Genomic DNA, 6,327 nt, shown 5'->3' on the forward strand with positions numbered 1-6,327 from the left:
TGTTGGGGACGAGGTTTTGCTTTTGTTTCTACAGGAGAAGATAAGCTGTGGATACCATCAAAATTGATAAAGGTTCGATTTGAACAAGAAAAACCTCTTAATTAGAGGAGGTGATAGTTCATCAACCAGCATGAACATCCAATTTAAACTAACTTGTACCTGTAACACATGTCTTTTCATTTAATCAGATAATAACTTGCCAAAAAGGAACATCCCCAAAATTAGTCTTGGGGAAAGGTTTTTGTTTTTGTCTTTTAGGAGAATGATGGTTAAAGAATCTGAAGAACACAAGACAAATGAGACAACTGAAGAAAAGGGACAAATCATCTGTCCCAGGAAACAGAGTGAAACGGTGTATGGGTATATATTATCTAAAAAATTTTATGTCTTCCTAAATGTTTGTTTCTGCTTTTCTCTAAAGATTTAACACTATTGGTTTTCTAATAGTCCCAGTTCAATTAAAATTTAAAGCTGACTTTGGAGTTGGAGAATGGCTCTCTCCTTCTTTAAACTCAAGCATGTTGTTAAAAGGAAAATGCAAACTCCCTGTATCATGCCAGAAAGAGCCATTTTCTGCTATGGGACAGGACAAAAGCCAAATTAATTAAGGGACTATTCTATTACTAATCTCAAGTCTTTGATTCTATTCTGATTCTTTAAACTTTTCTTAAAGTATAAATTTTATATCAAAATTTACAAGATTAATATATATATATATATACATTTTAAACTTTGTTAAGATATGAATGGTCATATAGAGTACTAACTAATTCTAGAAAAAAAGGCTTCAATTAGCTGCATATATATGTCTTTGTGTTCGAGTCTCTTATCAGTTTTCTGCAGGAAATCACAGCCAGGCCTAACATCAACTGAAGTCTCCGGAAAGAAGATGGGGTCCCACAACAACAACAACAACAACAATTCCACGTGGACAATAATAATATCACTAAACTGACAAACATCATCTACAGATCAGCTTTGAACTACAAGGTGCTCAGAGCAATTTTGAGATGACTAGCTGAGATGATCCAGTCTCAAAGACTACTTGAATAAGGACTTGAGATAAACCCTGAACTTTGGCTTTATACACAGACTGGATAATAATGAAGGATATAGTTATCTTTCCTAGAATTTGACAATTAACCTAAAAAATTTTCTTTCAGGATAAAGATAACTTCGCCCATACCCAGCAGGAAGCAATTTTAAGAATATGACACACACATTGCCAAAGAAGTGGTGTGGGGCGGGTGGTTTTTTTGGTTCTTTTAATGGGTTTTGGGTCTGGGATAATTTTCATTGTTTAGGGGGGTTGGTTACAAGTTGTTGTCAAGGGTTAGGAAAAAGGCTAAGCAAAGGAGATTAGATTAAAGGTTCTTGTTTAAAAAAAAGAAAGAAAGAAAGAAAAGAAAAAGATAATTACTAGTTTTAAATACTTTACATTATTACCAACTATTAGGATATAAAGAAATGAAAGTAGTTAGACATTACAATAGAAATTGTAGTCATATTAGATATGTTTTAAAAAATTTAGCAGATATATTTTAGACAGGTCATCTTCAAACCCTTCAGAGATCCACAGAATATGGCATTTAAAATGTTTTAATAACTTAGAAATTTTTCTTTTTTGAGACATGTCGGCTCCTGGCAGTACCAATCTACTTCAGAGAAAATATGGGCATTGAAGAAACTGCATATGAAGTTAACTTTCATTGTGGCAAAAGTTAGCCACTGGACAACAAAGTATCCTCGTATCAACAGGACAAAATGGACAGACAGAACACGAAACAAAGGACTACCGATTCCTGCCAAAACAAGTGTGGTTATGGCTTTATCAGATGGCATCTTCTGAGGCCAGGACAATATGGCACCATCCCTGAAGTGGCCTTCACAATCTGGAAAAGGTACAGTGCCCTTTTCTTTGAAGGCAGGTGAACAGGCAGTGGGCCGATGGCTTCTGTTGTGCAATGGAACAGCAACTGAAAGCTCACGCCTCTCAATAGTAGACTGGCATTTAATAGAGGGATGTGGAGAAGGGGATGCGTAGATGAAGCCATATATACACAGCCAAGAAGAATGGACAACTGAATTAAAAAACCATCAACAATTTCCAGAATTTAAAATTCTGAATCATGACATGACACTAGTGGAATTCAGGTGTTTCTGGTACATGGACTGCTCTCACCCAATGTGAGGTTGAACTGTTGACCTTGTGTACAACCTACTTCACAAATGAGTCTGTCAGATACGATAAGCCTATAGGCTGAAGATGATGCCCCCACACTGCAGAGAAACCTCAGGTGACTGTCCAGGCAGCTGGCTGTTTCTGTCAACTCACAAAATTTTTGGAAGTTGCTTTTGTGCACTTCCTGTTTTTATTTTTGTTAGCTAATATTATTTCCTTCTTGGGTCTCTGAGGGAGTTGAAGATTAGTTAGTTATAGTTGAAGATTAATTAGGATAGAAAGTGAATTAGATACATTTTGAACTTACTAAAATAGGATGGATAAGGGAATTATTTTCTCTGATTTGTCAAATACAAATGGACTAGACATCGTTTAGGTATTTGTTACTTGTATATATTGTATATAGTTATTGTACTTTTGTATATAGTTTTTCTTTTGTTAGTTATAATCTTTTGCCTTTTTTCTTTTTATTAAAATAGAAAAGGGGAAATATGGTGATATTTTATGTGTACTGAAATGTTATTTTAATTTTATGTTAATAAATAAAGTTGCCCTGGGGTCAGAGCTATTAGAGCCATAGCAAGAGCGTGGTGGTTAGAAGAGCTAGGTAGATTTCTGTGTGTTCAGGGATACAGCCAGTATTGGAGACATACGCCTTTAAGACCTGGAGGGCGGTACTTACAGGCAGTGATGAGGCAGTCATGTGGTTGGGTTTACAACCAATGAGAAGGCAGAACAGAAAGAATATTTAAACACGGACAAAGAGGAAGTAGCTCTCTCTCGGGGAAGCTAGGAGCACTGCAGGAGGTAAGATTTTATCTCTGAGCTCTGACCTCTTGGCTTTCTCTTTTACCTTGGCTCTGTGTTTCTTATTTTAATAAGACGATTGGTTACATCTACACTTTCCTTCTCACACAACAGCTTTGAGAGAACTGAGGAGGCCAAAGAAGCCACAATCCACTTGAACCCATGGCGCTCTCCACCCTTGAATTGAAGCCTCCTCAGAAGAAGGCACACTGCAAGTCCCATGGGGCATGGCTATACTTACTTTGAAAAGGTCATTTACATTTGTGACTGCCTTCCTACCATGTTTCCAAGGCCAGCCACAGACTGTTGACTGTGCCTCAAAGTCTGTTGCATGATTAACCTAACCTTTTAATCTTTTAATTTAGCAAGCTGCTTAGGATAATTTTTTTTGTTTGTTTTTGTTTGCTTTGGGTTTTTTGGTTTTCTTTGTTATTGTTTTAGGTTTTGAATTCATTTGTTCTTTCTTTGGTTCTTGTTGTTTTGTATTTTGATAAGACTATTTACTGTTTATATTGTGTGCCCTTTAATCCATTATTGAGTAAAATGATTGTATCTTTATTAAGAAAAATGTGATTGCCTACTCTTCACTCTTAAGATGAAAATGTGGTCATATACACAATGGAGTACTACTCAGCAGAGAAAAAAACTATGACATCATGAAGTTTGTAGGCAAATGGATGGATCTAGAAAAAAATCATCCTGTGTGAGGTAATCTAGACTCAGAAAGACAAACATAGTATGTACTCATTCATAGGAGGATGCTAGATGTAAAACAAAGACGACTAGCCTGATACTACAACTCCAGGGAGGCTATGTAGCAAACAGGACCCCAAGAAAGACACAGGGATCGCCCAACAACAGAGAAGTGGATGAAATCTACATGAACAACATGGACGTGATTGGGGGTAATGAAGGGCAAGGGTGTAGGGAAAAAAGGCTTAGGGGTGCAGGAGATCCCAGCTGGATCAAGAACACAGAGAGAGAACAAGGAATAAAAAAAAAACATGATAAATGAAGACCACATGAAAATAGGAAGAAGCAAAGTGCTAGAGAGGTCCCCAGAAATCAACAAAGATACCCTCACAATAGACTACTGGCAATGGTCGAGAGACAGCCTGAACTGATCTACTCTGGTGATATGATGGCCAAACACCCTAATTGTCATGATAGAAACCCCATCCAATGACTGAGGGTACCAGATGCAGAAATCCACGTTGAGGCCCCAGGTGTAGCTCATTGAATCCAATTGGTGAGAAAGAGGAGGGATTGTATGAACGAGAATTGTTGAGACCAAGGTTGGAAAAAACACAGGGACAAATAGCCAAACGAATGGAAACACATGAACTATGAACCAATAGCTGAGGATCCCCCAACTGGATCAGGCCCTCTGGATAAGTGACACAGTTGATAAGCTTGATCTGTTTGGGAGGCATCCAGGAAGTGAAACCGGGTCCTGTTCTCAGTGCATGAGCTGGCTGTTTGGAACTTCAGGCTTATGCAGAGACACTTGGCTCAGGCTGGGAGAAGGGGACTGGACTTGCCTGGACTGAATCTACCAGTTTGAACTCAATCTTCAGGGGAGTCTTTGCTCTGGAGGAGATGGAAATGGGGGGGGGGTTCAGCTAGGGGAAGAGTAGGGAGGGAAAGGATGGGGGAGAACAAGGGAATCTGTGGCTGATATGTAAAATTAAATTAAATTATAAAATGAAAAAGAACTATTTCTCTGGTCAGCATTGGTTTGGGTTCAAAGTTTGTCTAGTCTGTGTGCCAGCTCGGCTGCTCTATATATGATGGTCTTTCCTTCTCTGAGGGCAGGTCTCAAGGGAAACCTAAGGAGGCCAAAGAATTCCCAGACATCTTGATCATGTGACATTCTTCAGGCTTAGGGTTAAGGCCCCCTCAGAAGAAGACACCCACTTTAGCTGTGATTTCACTAGTGAGACAAACACCAAGTGACCTCCAGATGATCCAGCCCCCATCAGATCCATGGGTCTGTTGGCTCAGTACTCCTGAAGAAAAGAAAGCATCACCATTGAGCTTGAGACACAGAAAACTCGGTGTGCCCATCTTAGGCTCATAGTGAGTTCCCAGCCAAGCCAGGGATACACAGGGCTTTACATGTGGATAGTGTTGCCAATTCAGTGTATACCCAATTCTTCATGAAAAAAGGATCCATACTGCATCCTTGTGGACATATATATTACTATCCCTCAACTATATTATTCTGTATACACATTTCATGAAATGATCCTGTGAACCCTATTAATGAGAAACACAACCATATCTTGTCCATGGACCTGACACAGCTGTGTGCATCTGTGTTGATATCTGAGACTCCTATTACCACTGAAGGCTCAGCAGTTGTCTTCAGTCTGGGCCACCACTTGTGACTATGGTACTGGGAAAGGGATATGATACCACGGGGTACATGTGTGTTTTAGAGGACTGAGCTGCCAACCGGGACCAGAGTGACATCTGTGCCAGGAATATTGCCATGAGCCACATCGGGGTCCCTGGATCTGCTGAAACCAGGGTCTGCATTGCTATCCTAGATCCTGATGCCATCAAAGACAGTGCAGATGCCTGGAATCTGGGCTGCCACATGGATCCACTTGGGTACTGCTGGTGGGTCCATGCTGATCTGAGTGACTTGCATTGCCAACTAGAGCCATGATGACATCCCGGCCCAGCAAGCCGCCTAGCACCATGTCTGGGTTCATGTTGCTAATGCAGACAGTGTCTGTGGCCTATATTGCCAACCAAGAGACATACAGGACCATCTTAGACAAGGGCTGTGTCTTCGAGGGATATACAGTTCTTAATGGACTATGCTACCACCAGGGGCTATGGTGTCCTCCTAGTCTAGACTGCTGCTAAGGGCCATGTCTAAAAACTACCCTGCCACAGCTTCAGTTTTTGTTGGTGTCAGTGGCTCCTGTTAACACTTAAGACAGGATAGGGATTCAAAGAGTTAACCCTGCCTCTCTCAGGCTGCAGCACCAGGGAGAACTGCCCCTCACCAACTGCAGCACTTGGAGAGTGGGTCCTGCACCTGAACTGAGTAGCATGTAGACCTAAATTGTTAGTGGTTGTGTAGGTGAGCTAGTTGTGAGGGTTGAGAGCAGAAGAGCTGACTCTGCTCCCCTTCTTCTGACCTGTGTTGGCAATGGTGAGGGAAAGATGTCTGCCCCACCTGAGGATATGCTATCTGAGGCTGGTGGAAGAGCTGGCCTCTGGGCCATGAGAGTCTGACAGTCACCTATGGAAACAATTGGAGGACTGGACTCAGCCCCTTGTCTCTCCAAACAGTAGAGCTGGTCCTTGTGTTCTGAGTGTGG

Source organism: Peromyscus maniculatus, chromosome 9, assembly GCF_049852395.1.
Source record: "Peromyscus maniculatus bairdii isolate BWxNUB_F1_BW_parent chromosome 9, HU_Pman_BW_mat_3.1, whole genome shotgun sequence".
In the NCBI taxonomy this organism is placed as follows: domain Eukaryota; kingdom Metazoa; phylum Chordata; class Mammalia; order Rodentia; family Cricetidae; genus Peromyscus; species Peromyscus maniculatus.